General features: G+C 32.2%; 2 protein-coding genes across 2 annotated transcripts in view; both read left to right on the forward strand.

Annotated features, from left to right (window-relative positions):
• LOC117179375 overlaps positions 1-13,955 on the forward strand; it is a 133,876-nt gene that overhangs the window by 81,008 nt on the left and 38,913 nt on the right. The window lies entirely within an intron of this gene.
• LOC117180588 (guanine nucleotide-releasing factor 2) overlaps positions 9,784-13,955 on the forward strand; it is a 138,390-nt gene continuing 134,218 nt past the window's right edge. The window contains exon 1 of the mRNA XM_033373081.1: positions 9,784-9,823. The gene's annotated coding sequence lies outside the window, so the exon portion shown is untranslated. The remainder of the gene's footprint in view (positions 9,824-13,955) is intronic.

The raw sequence follows: 13,955 nt of genomic DNA on the forward strand, positions 1-13,955 counted from the left end.
ACAAGTTTATAGGAACTTTAGGTTTATTACTGATTTCTTATATTTTATAAACAATATTTCTCAGCAGGAAAAATATTGAAGTTTTTCGAACTTTGTCTCTACCTTGCAAGAAAATGAATTCAATTTTCCCCGAACTTCGATTGAACTATTTCCGCCCTTTTAAATTAATTTCTATTAATGATCCCTTTCAAATATACAACTGTGAACAATTTTTTTAAGACCTATTTTGATGATTTTTGTATATATTTTGATTACTTGTAAAGGAAGCTTTATAATGGTAGCAATTGCGAAATATTTCTTGAGTCGATTCCTTGACTTGATACAAATCGATTTACCTATAATATTATTAAATTTTACTGAAAATTGAAGAAAATATGGTCATTTATGATTTTCGAAAAATTTATTTCTTATATAGTAAAAGCTTTTCCATACCCATAATTAATTCAAAGTTAGTCCAGGAATTGACCTTTTTGTAGTTTTATGGCGAAAACGTCCTAATATTTAAAGAATATTTTCATTGTTAATTAAAAATGGAAAATATATCATTAATGCATGAGGAAGCAAATATACCACCTTGATCAAAAAGTTCCCGGAATCATCACCGTGTCCGATTCACATTTTTTTGTTTCTGTAGGTTGTCACACCTTTTAACAATATTCCCTGCGAATTTCAGCTTTCTAGCTTGACATTTGTAAATGTAACGCAATTTTAAGTGCATCTGTTTTTTTTTGCGAATTTCGATTTTTCCAATGGATTTAATTTTGCAACAACGTCGCACAATGCCATCATTATCCGTGAGTTTCTCACCAAAAACTCAACGAATACAATTCCGCAGCCACCAAATTCGCCAGATTTAGCTCCCTGTCACTTTTTTTTGTTCGATCAACTGAAAAAAACCACTACGCGGAACGCGTTTTAGCAGCCGATCGGCGGAGATAATACAAAAATCGAAAACTGCACTGATCGGCATACCGAAAATTGAGTATCAAAAATGTTTTGAGAGCTGGATCAAGCGCTGGCATAAGTGCGTGGCAGACAATGGGAATTACTTTGAAGGGGACTACATCAATATTCAAGAATAAACTTATATTTTTAATTTTAAAAATAAATTCCGGGAACTTTTTGATCAAGGTATAATTTGTTAATTATTCATGATGATTAAGCACAGGACTCGTTCAATAAGCACAATACGCACTTATGAATAGAATTAAAGTGAAAACACCCAAGATCGAATTCACAGCTAGTTTATTTTTTAATATTTTATAAAAATTTGAAATAATATTGACTATTGTAAAAATTTCATTATTAGCTGCTGAGGGAAATCAATTTATATTTTTTTGAACGTTTAGATTTAGTAGCATTGCATGGAAATTTCGGAAAAAGAGCGTGGACATAAACCGTGGTAATTTCTAGATCTCAGTAGATACTCTAAATTTTATATTTCTGTTACCTGAAATTTAATAATAAAATTTGATCCCAAATTTTCACTGATTCATCTCTATGCTAAATTTTCCAAATTTCTAGATTTTTTCTTCTGAAACTTCATCTTTCTCTAATATTAAACCAGGGTGGCCGTAGATCAGGGAAAACCTGGAAATAAGGAAAAAATCGCAGGGATTTAAAAAACATTCTTGCTAAAGACAGGGAGTTTCTGTAAGATGCACTTTGAATACCTGTTGAGGATAATAAATTTTTAAAAGTTTCATTTAAAACTTGTTTTGATCTTATTGATACAAGATTTTTGTTAAAAATGTTACAAAATAAAGAATATGATTTTTGAATTTCCATGGTCAGAGAAAATGAAAAATTGGTCAGCGGAAAATTAGGGAATTGTCGAAGATGAAGTTTTGCAACTATCTTCATTTAATATTCTTCTCAATAATTTATTCGCCTTGTTTTTCTATTTCTTTTCTTTGTAGTTTCTCCCTTCTGAAGATTATATTTTTAGATACAAATTTTATTATATGGTTGAAAATTCAACTATTTTGACAGAAAAATTTATATTTTGGTGTTGAAAATTCAACCATATTTTTGACAAATTTGCCTTTTTAGTTGAATTCAACTGCTTTCGATTTCAAATTAAAATCAAATGTATTTTTTGATTGAAAAATGAACTACTTACTTAAAGGTTCAACTCCTTTGTTAAAGAATCATTTTAGCCACGCTAACTTTTGAAGAATTTGTCCAATCGAGTCCGCATTTGATACACTTCTGAAGGTACACAAAATGAGGGCTAAGTTCGTTAATCTGATAATTCGAAACAAAATTTAAAAATTGGGAGAATTTTCAAAATTTTGGATTTTTTTTTGAAATTTTAAAAATTTTCGTCGAAGTTTATTATAGACGGGTTGAAGACTTGCTAATTATCTAAATAAATTTTTTTATTTTGATGAAAATTAGAAAAGTTATATACTTTTCAAAAAATATAAAAAATTATTTTTTTCATAGATCCAAAAATCTCATTCAAAGTTTTCACTAGATGCCAAATATATTTCAAAACTATTCTAGCCGATTTTTTCAATTAGCCCAAAATTAAAAAAGTTATAGCATTTTCAAAATTTTCAATTTTTTTTTCTTAATATTATAAAAATTTTTGTCAAAGTTTCTTATAGATGGGTAACAGACTTGTAAATTATCAAAAAAAAATTTAATTTTCATGAAAATTAGAAAAATTACATACTTTCCAAAATTTTCAAAAAATAGAAAAATTTATTTTTTTCATAGATCCAAAAATTTCATTCAAAATTTTCACTAAATAACAAATATATTTCAAAACTATTCTAGCCGAATTTTTTAATTAGCCCAAAATTTAAAAAAATAGAGCCTGTAGAAACTAACTGTGAAGCGCGAAGCGCGATTATCGCAATGAGAATGTAATCGTCAAGGCCGTAGGTACTTTGAGAACCTTCTTTAATGACAAATTTAAAAAAAGTGTTCACCTTAACGTAAGTAAACGGAAAATGATTAAACAATCAGAGCAGGGCACTATTAGGATCAGGAAAAATAAAATGTGAACATTATTTTGCAATATCAGAATAAGTAGTACCAGGCCAAGGTACACACAAAAAAATTGTAATAGACATTTGATATAATACTTTTTAACATAGAATGTAGAAAATTTCGCATTTTGGTCTGTGCACAAATGTGGAGGGTAATGCAAAGACCGAGCGCGGAGCGCGAGATAAATATATTATCGAGCGCGAAAACCAACAGTCGCGCGCCTTTTTTTTAAATTAATTTTTCAAACTGAAAATTAAACTTCTTCGTTCAAAAAACATTTTTTCATTGAATCTTTATCTCGTTGTAAATGTATCTCTATTGTTTCAAATTTATTTTTTAAAACTGAAAATATAAATTTTTCCATTTTTAGTTGGAAAATTAACCTGATCTGTTTGAGTTGAGAATTGATGTAGTTTGTTGCAAATTCGACTTTTTGGGTAGAAAATTAATCTTCTTCGTAGAAAGTTCAAATTTTGGGTTAAAAATTCAACTCTTCCATTTGACGATTAATCATTTTAGTTGAAAATAATTTTTTTTAACTGATAATTTAACTAATGTAGTTGAATATTCCATAATTTAAGTTGAATGTTCATCTCTTTGGTTGAAAATGTAATTATTTCATTAAAAACGTAACTATTTTGTTAAAGTCATATTTTTTGTCGAAAATTCAAATGTTTTTTTTTTAATTCTCCTTTTGGATTGAAAATTAATCTTTCACGATAGCAAAATCTTTTATTTTTTAAATAAATAAATTATTGTAAACTTTAATCTGTAATTGTTTTATTCTATTTATAAAATATTCTATACTGGCCTCAGAATATAGATGGTCAGTGAAAATAGAAAATTAGTCAGAAAATAATCAGGAAAAAGTCAGGGAATTTTGAAAATGAAGTTTTTCCATCACCCTGTAAACTTTACTGCATACAGAGTGAAATTTATATTTATCGCACAGCTTAAACTTTTCTTGAAAGATAAATTTCCGCGCAAAGGAGCTCTTCGTCGATAAGTGCATTCATGTCCGTGCGCTCCGGGGAAGAATGCGGATGAAAAGGAGACCGGAAAACGCCGAGAGCACGTTGAAGGAGATAAAAGGGGATGGCAAGAAAAGAATAAGATGGCTCTTCCTCGGTGAAGAGTTAGAAGCAAGACTCATCGGTGAACTTCAGAAATGCGGAATTCCTCGGCGACGCCGGTGGAATAAGTTCTCGGCATGCTGGGGAAGTAGGAATGGAGTGAGGGGTAAAAATGGTGAAAATAAATGAAAAAAGCCTCGAACCGTCTTCGTTTCTCTTTCCACGTCAATCTTTCCTTACCTTTATTTCTCGCTCCTCTGCCTCCCTTTCGTTCAATGTTTCCTGACTCACCCTACCCGGCCTACCCTCTCTTTAGTAGTCATATAAGGTATATTATACACTCCTACCCTCTTTACGTTGTACCCCATTCATGCGAGAATTTTTCTAGCGAAGTGAATTTTGCATGCCATGGTAACATATATGATCATGCCATTGGGCTTTATTGATTTTAAGTTTTTATTTAAAAATTTTAAATACTTGAAAAGGAACCTTCTCTATCTCAACTCTAAATCGGAAAATGTACTCTTTGTTACTCTGATAATGTATGAAAGTACGTTTGGATTTTTGCCAAAAATTTGACTATCTTAGACAAATTGATTTTCAAAAAGAAAAAAAGTTCTAAATCACGTAAAATATATATATTTTTTAATCATAGATATAACCCAAGAGAGTATAAAAATATAAAAATAAGAGATCAATGATTGTATTTATGATCAATAGAAAATTTAAAAATTATTTGAGATTTTTTATTCGAATTTCAGAAATTTTTAGAATGGAGAAAAATATTTTTTAAATATGCGAAAAATGGCTACTTATTTTACGATTCATTTGATTTTTCCTGCAGCTTTTCAAAATATCATATCATTTTGTAGTATGATAAACACAAACATTATAGTATTATATCATGATGTAGTATGTAGCAACATTTATTCCTTTTTTATTTATACCATAATTTATGATTTGAAATCAATAAGAAATTTAAATAAAAACCCGTTAGAAATATTTGAATAATTTGTAAGAATTTGAAACGACACTAGTTGTGAACAATGTTCAACATTCTGATACCAGTTTTGATTAAAACAATACTCCGCGATTTACTTTGATCCAGAGAAAGAATTCAATCTTACAGAAAAATAACAAACTTTTGGCTAAATTTTGCACTACTTTACTTTTTAGTAATTAATTTGGTTATTTTTCGTTTCAGGTAAGATTCCATTCAATTGATGTTACCAGTTCATCTCCAAGAATTAGGTAAGAAAAACCAGATGGTTATTCAGCAGGTGTGCTACAGTCACTTTAGACACATTGCAGTCACTTATTTCAAATGACTTAAAAAAGTCACTACAGTCCCTTTTTTAACAAAAAGGCCACGTTAGTCACTTTAATAATTCTAATTTTAGATTTTATCTGAATAAAAAGAAAATTTAGTTAATCAATGTATGAAATTGTGAGCAGACTTCAAACTATATTTTGTATTGAAAGTCAATTCCTTTTAATTCAGATGTCTGTCATTACATCTTTGGTTCGGTATTCATCTTTTTTCGGTAAAAATTTAATTATTTTGTCTTTTTTGGTTGAAAACTAACATTTTCATTGAAAACTGATTTTTTTCGGGACTATAAGTTAAATTTTTTCAACAAACTTTCACTTTTTAGCTTGAAAACTCAACTCTTTTAATGAAAGCCTATCTTTTTGTAGAAAATTAAACTTTATTGCATGAAAATTGATCTCTTTTGTGTTGAAAATTGAACTGTTTCGTTGAAAATTTGTTTTTTGGTTAAGAAGTCATTTTTTAACCAAAAACTGAAATATTCCATTTTTGATTAATAATTTATCTTTTTAGTCGAAATTTCAATTATTTGGTTGAAAATTCGTCTTTTTGGTACAAAATTCATGTTTTTGGTTGAAAATTCCTCTTTTTTAATTTATGTATTTTCTTGAAAATATGTGTTTTTCAGTAGAAAAATTGTCATCATGTTTGAAAATGAATGTTTTTAGTTAGAAATTTATGTATTTTATCCCTTTTGTTAGAAATTTCAAATTGTTGGTTAGGATGCAACTATTTAAAAATTAAAAATCTGTTTTAGTTGAGATTTCATCTGTTTGGTTGAATATTCGTATCTTTTGGTTGAAATATTAACTAGATACAGTCAAAACTATCAATAAGACCGCTACTTTCGCTGATTTCGTAACTAGTCAGCCGCTACGAAAAGTGCCGCCGTAGAAATAGCAATTTTATGGTTTTTAGGAGATTTAAAATAATATATTTTCCAAATATATCAAATTAAAAAAAATATTTACGTTAAGACATATTCGACGTATGTGAATAATATAAAAAAACTTTCCTAAAAACCATAAAAATTGCTATTTCTACGGCGGCATTATTGTTAGCGGCTGATTGGAATTTCGAAGCGAGCGTGAGAATATTGTATCTACATAAATTTCAAATAAAATAATTCATTCTTCTATTACTCCTTATTGTCGTCAAAATCATCATATTCACCCTGTTTTGAGAGCATTTTAGGCTTTAAAGTATGCAATATTAAAATTTAAATTATTGAAGTTAATAGTTGTCTGGTTTTCTAGTTCCTATTGTAAAACATTAAAATATAAACACAACTGGTATCTCTCACAAGTTTATGTAGCTTGTAATAAAATCAAGTATATATTTTCAGTTGGCAAGGTTTTCTGTTGACATTACAGGCCTCTTTTTTATGAAAAGTGGTAACTTTTAGTGACTTTTTAGCTTACATTAGTCACTTTTTCACTTTTTTAAAGTATATACATCATTGTGTGGCAGCCCTGTTAGTCAGTTACAATGCCAGCTCAGTATATCGTGAAAAAACCCCAATTTTTCACCCCTGCACTACAATCCTCGAAACGAGCTAAATGTCAAGTGGTAGCATAAATGGATTCGTGTAGTTGAAGTACAAACTGGAACTCTCACGTGACTCATAACTCTACCTCGTTCAGTCATTTCATGACATGCATGTGTATGTGTGTGTGCAATCACATAAATGTGTTTCTGCACAAATTGATTGCTTCCAGAATCCACTGGAGTGCTGATTAGCGACAGTAATCGGTACTTTTATATAGACTCAAAATCAATACAAATGTAGCAACTCGACATCTGACCTTTGCTATCTCAATGCTTTTTACTACATACCTCTCAAAAACATACAACTCGTTTTTGTATAACATACATTCATATTATCTGCAAAAGCCTTCTAACGTCTTACCAACATGGGATCTTTGATGAGGAAAGATCTTAGACTGCGATATGGAGGATAAAAACTGTGTCAGAGCGTTAATTGGAGAAAATAAGCTTATTCAGAGTGGCCACTAATCGGGAGACCCTGAAAAATGCTGGCGAATAGCCGGTTTCGTTGAAACCCGGGAATGTGGTCTGTCTGTTTTAAATTGTACTTTCAGCTATAGCAAAGATCTCCTTTAACAAATTCGATAATCATTTTATATTTAGAGTCTGTCCAAAAACAATGGATGTTGCGAAAGTCAATGAAAAGTACGCACTGTAAATAAATCCCCGGTAAGAAGGGATGAATTAAAATGGAATAAAATTATTTCAAATATCGCGAGATTCACAAAGTTTTAAATCCAAAGGAATATCGCAGGCAAGTTAATCCTAGTAAAGTCGTAAGATGAGGACGAATGTTGAGGTCAATTTAATTCCTTCCGTTAAGTTTAATTGTCAACATTTTAGTCGAGAACAATTCTTTTTGACTGTAAGTGCACTCAAGGCAATTTCGAACAAATCCTCTTACGACAAAATTCACAACACTTTAAAATAAAACGAATATCGTTTTTTCCCATAATCGAAATCATTTTAATCCATTTTAATACACAACTTCTAACCGGGATCATTATTGCAATTTGAAAGAGAATAATTTAATGAAGCCCGAGTGTGTTAAAGATGCTACAGTTCCTGTTATTTTGTATGAGTCCTCATTTTTTCGGAAGAGGTCTTAATTTCTACACAGAAAAAACTGAAGTTTCCATTGGAACCCATTTTTGGTTCTAAAGGAGCTGCAACAAAAATGAACCCCACTTGCTGAAAAGGAACCCAAAACGATAAATGAGCTCTAAATGATACCACACTTGGGGTTCGAAAGGATCTCAAATGTAATTGAGTCTATTCCTAAAGAACCTATTTTTCGCTCTGCTCACTTGGACATTATTTTTAATTAATAACACAATATTTACCTTACAGCACGCAGGTCATCGAACTTTGATGGGCATAGCTTAATGGACATAATTAACTTATAATATTTATTACCGCAATTAAAATATATATAATGAATTGATAAATATTATTTGCAGGCTATGTAGCAAACTTGTAAATATAAACGCTTATTCATATCAGTACCCCCAAATCTTGGGAACTCTTTGAACTGCGCTTGCGTCGCGCCGGCAACACAATTGGTTACTGTTGGCGCGCTGATTTTGAATAGTGTCGATACTTAAATATGATATTTATATTAAATAATAATTAGGAAGTGCATTAACAGTAATTTCTTAATCCTAAAATAAGATTTTTAAGTGACAGATAAAAATTTAACTCGATTTTAATTAAAGAGACGTTGTGAATTCAGAGTTCAGAAAAAGAAAGCATTTTTAAGCACAATGATTAATCTTGTCTCTGTCGAGTTTCTAATTTTTTATTTTTTTTATTCACTACTATTTGACTTAAAATAAAATCAATAAAGTTACTAAAATTAAATTGAAATTTTTTTTTTTTTTGAAGTCAAAATTAAAAATGTTTTTTGAAATAAAATCACAATATTTGTTCATCTGTCACTCAAAAATTCTATTTTAGGATTAATACATTACTTTTGAAGCATTTCCTAATAATTATTGATGATAAATATAACAATTGAATATTTATATAATTTAAAATGTGCACGCTAAAAGCTACAAATCGTGTTGCTGGCGCGAAGCAAGCGCAGTTCAAAAAGTTCCCAAAATTGGGAGCACTGATTCATATGCAAGAACATTTTCGTGTTAAGTTATTGGTCGATAAACTTATTCTGTATGCTCACATTCAGTTATTAAAAAGGGAATCTTGCATTAACCCTGTTTGAAGAGCGGTTGAGAATTTTTGAAGAGCGGTTGACCATTGTTTGTCGGCTGTCAGTGGCAGTTGCCGGGTTTTCTGTTTTGGGGTTTGCTCGGCCCTGTTTAATTACTTTTCCGAGAATTTCGACCAAATCAAAAATCCATTAGGGAAGGTTGGACTGATTCTGAAAAGACTATTGACTCAACTTTGGAACGCCATCGTAGAACTTGACCTTCACTCGCCTCTTTGAGACCGATAGTCCGAGAGAGGGGAGAAACCAGGCAATTCCTAAAACGCCTTGAGTTTTTCGGCCAGTTCCGTCGCTCTGAGTGCCTCGAACGAGCCTGTTCTCTGTGTGTGTTTCATATACTTAGTCAGGAAAGTATTCAGTGTGCTCGTGGGTTTTCATCCTTTGTGCTTTCCGATGTTGCGTTCCTGTTTGTTGCTTCGAGTTGCTGCTTTCTGCTTCAACGTAGCATTGGTGCTTCGTGGCGGTTCCTTCCTGTGATAAGGCTCGACTTCCTGCCTGCTTTGTTTTGGATTCATTCAGCTTGGCGCTTCTGGTTGCACTCGGGGATGTTACTGGAATTTGCTGATTCATTGATACCTAGTGACGCGGGGTGCTGGTACCTCCTCTCCTGATCAACGAAAAGGTATTCGGACGAGACTTCGTCAGGTATTTATTCCTTTTGAGTAATCACACACGTATATGTTTTTTTACGGTTTCCTGCATTGCTTCACTCCCTGGCAGCTCAAAATGATTAGTTCATGGTTAATACCATTACTCACTTTATTTCTTTTACATTTCTTCTACATCAAAGTTTACCGCAAAGTTTACCACAAAGTTTACCGCAATGTTTACTGCAAAGTTTACCGCAATGTTCACCACATGGTTTACCGCAAAATCGATATAATTTAATTGACTATATTATAACCATGACATACTATGAGAAAAAGCTACGATTGAACGTTCAGAACACTTGTCTTTCTCGTTCACATCAATGAACGGAACAAACTTATGTATTATAAAAGAAAAAAACAATTTACAACTTGGACAATCGTTTTCTTTCAGTTGATGACCTGATCCGCTCCCATCGCTCTGGCTATTTATTTTTTTAAACAAACCCTTTTAAATTTCTTTATTTCAAAGAAATTCTGTAAGTATATTTTCAACATTATAAATTAAGTATAACGAACAGTTTGCTTTACCGACATATTCTGTAAATAGCAAACTTACCAATCCGACTTTGCAAACGGTTGGCTTGTGTATGGACATTGTTGCTGTTGATGCTGTTCTTTTCAAGTGTGCTCCAAACGAACCCATTTGGGTTTCTACAGGTATGTTTTGGAGCTCAAGTTCCAAATAAAACCAACTTTCATCTGAGCCGCATCATGAGTGAACCCCTAGTTTTTTCTGTGTAGATAAGGAAGCTAAAGAGGCAAAATTTAAAATAACACGACGCTGCAGAAAACATCCTAATAAATAGCTCATTCGATACAGTATTTCCAAGAGAAAACAATTATTATAACGAAAATTACCTGTCAACATCAGCGACGCATTTATTTAACAAAAGTTGTGTTACAAAGTTGAATGAACGTAAAAAGTGAAACTCGAGATCTTCGTTATTTTTTATCTTTGCCTGTATATTCGAAACAAGTGTTCTATTTCGATTTAACCTTTAGTAACCACACTTTTGTGAAGTAACACGCTGACCCCATTTGTGTCCAAAGGACCCAGGTGAAAAAAATCGCTATGAAAAAAAAAAAAACAATTGAATATTTTTACTTGAAAATTTTTCTAGAACTTCTCAAGAAGTTACTTTAAAAGACCATGTAGGTCGTATTGCCAAAAATTACATTTAAATATACACTTAAAAAATATTGAAGTCTAAAAAGTAGAAAAAATACTGTTTTCATTTAAAAATTCATAACTTCTTTAATTTTCGATATTAAGGGCTAAAAATTTAGTTTAGTCTTCTCCAGATGTACCACTTTAAAAAAATAGTATTTCAGTGGATTATTCAAAAATTATGTTTATTTTGAGGAATGAATGACGACAAAAAGGGAAAAAATAAATCATGCGTTTTTGTCAAAATACTCTATTGTATTGAGACTCTGTGCTCTTGGCAAGCAGCACGGCGACAAGAGGCACATCCAGTCTTTATTTTTCGATCTTTGTTGCACTGCAAACAGTACAGCGTCGTTTAACGTCGAATTCAATACGCAGTAATTTATTTATTTTGGACTTTATTATTTAATCTGAAGTCAATATACGCTAAAATAAAAATTGACTCCAAAAATCACTTTCGAACTTACTGACCACACTTGGGTCCGAAGGACCCAACTTAATTTTGAAAACGCTGCTAAAAATAAACTTATAGTCCCAGTTGCATGCTAAATGTCCTAAAGCGTAGTTAAACTCAATAGACCTGCTCCCTTTGCATTAAGGTACTTTAAATTTCATTACGAAAGACCTCTGGGCCCCGAAGAGTTATGTGTGATCGCTAAGGGTTAAACAAAACTTATTTGATTCAAACACGTAATTGTTTAATTCAAACAAATTTTATTTGAATTTAAACAATTAGTTATATTTTGAAAATAGGATCAAACAAATGTTTCTTTGAATCAGACACAAAATTTTCTGAGTGTGCAAGAGACCATTTTGAAACTTGTGTAGATATGTTCGTTATGTTCCAGATCATTTTTGTCTCAGCCAGTAATGTAAAAATAATTTGTCTCATTGTATGTCTAAAACTGACTAAAAATTTGTTCATATTCTTCCTTAGTGTAAATTCATCTCTTTCAAATCATAACAATGGTTTATTTCTAGTGTGTATAGTTTTCAACGATTTTCGCTCTCAAAACAAAAACTCTCACTTCTATAATGGTCCTGTTTTTATTTTTGCCTAAAATTAAGCTGATGTCTAAAGTTTTACAATAATTATTTCTGAAAGGAGCCATTTAGCCCTCAAGGTCTAACTTTTAGACCTCTGAACAGCTATAGCTAACTTCAAAGAATTGCGACGTCATAAATGAGTAGAGCGAGCCAAGCGAGACGCATCGTATAGTCGCCGCACCTGTCGGTTTCCAGATTGTTTGAGTACATACTCTGTTCACAGAGAGAATAACTAGATCATGGAATACCCTACGGACGCGCATCTTTACGCATTTGGGCGGAGATACTGTCAAAGAAGCAGTTGTACGGACGAAAGTGTCCAATGTTGGTGCAGGCACTCAATGCTGTATGACGTGCATGGAGCGTGCGTGTCAAGTTTCTAGAAAGGCTTCCATAGTTGCGCATGATGAACTTCCGACTAGGATCCACCTCCAAAATCCTTCAAACTGCGTATACTTATGTATCTTGATGCGCTGATTACGAATATGATACTGAAAATTGCCACAAATTTTATTTTCATGGTCAAAACCCCAAGAAACTGAGTCTTAGAGAGGTTTTTTCATGTATTTCAATCAATACGCAAAATTTCGCAAAATGTTCGAAACAGAAGTTGTAGATCTTATCTAAAAAAACATTTTTTGTTTTATACATTTTTTCTACGAAGGATAGTTTTCGAGAAAATCCGTGATATAATAGGGTCGATGTGCTTGCAGGAGGGCTGGGTGACATTTGGGGTAAGTGACACTCGGGGACGGATTTCAGATAAAACGGACTTCCGTGAAGATAGCACTACAAATATACAAATCATATTTTTAATAAGCGAGGTGGAAAAGTTGTTCGAGGTGCGTCCAATCACTCTTCGGTGACCAGTAACTCGGACGTGTTTTTTTTTAACCCTTAAAGCGCCATCCTATCTAATAATTTCACAAAGCGCCATGTGGGGTCGTGGGCGACCTCAGCCGGAAAATTTGATCCTGCAAAAAGAGTATCCTTTGTATTCAACAAAATTTCTAGATACTCTCTAACTATCCTTTCAGCGTGAGGATAAGGTTATATTAATGAAAAAAATGTTGGTGCGCGTTAGAAAAAAGAAATACTTATAAAAGCGTGAAAAATGACTTTTTTCGCCAAAAAAATCATAAATCAGTCAATTTTCAATAATTTCACCTGAAAATTCAACCTGTAACTCTCGAAATGTAGCTCTTCAAGATAAAAAACGGTAATAGTGCAGCTCGGAAAAAAGGTCTTTATTTGGGAATGTGAAGTGGGCTATTTCATGAAAAGTGGAAGGAACGATTTTTAATGATTATTTCATTATTTTCTCATGCAATTTCTTTATTTTTGAAGACGTAACGTTGCAAAATGATCAAAAATAAAAAAATAATGAATAATGAAAGCGCTATTCTCTACCGACATAATTTCTTCACATGAATACCCGATGCTTTAGACACGCCGGGCGGTTGCACGAATAACAAGCCTGTTGGGCCTCGTTATCTTATTTTCTACTGCACATGCAGCAACTCTTTCTTTTCTCGAGATATATTAGGAACGAGTGCTTGCAAAATTATCTAGACACTTTTTTTTGCAGAACTCACACTCCTTTTCAGTAGGGCACACAATATTTTTCGAAAATAAAAATGAAAAATTTGTTCTGAAAAAATCACCAAGCGAAATGTGGGGTCGTGGATGACCCCCAGCCAGAGGGCGACTGCTTCCAACTAATGCCGCAGATCAAATAATATACACAACCACTTGCCAATGGTATAAATAGGAAGACAAAATGTTTAACTAACAATGGAGGGCTCCATTGTTACGTGCCTTCAAACAACGATTTGCGGGGAGCATTAATTTTCTGTTTCCATTTGGGTAAATCGGCGATAGAATCTCATCGAATGCTTGTCGAAGCTTACGG

Source organism: Belonocnema kinseyi, chromosome 9 (assembly GCF_010883055.1).
Source record: "Belonocnema kinseyi isolate 2016_QV_RU_SX_M_011 chromosome 9, B_treatae_v1, whole genome shotgun sequence".
NCBI lineage: Eukaryota > Metazoa > Arthropoda > Insecta > Hymenoptera > Cynipidae > Belonocnema > Belonocnema kinseyi.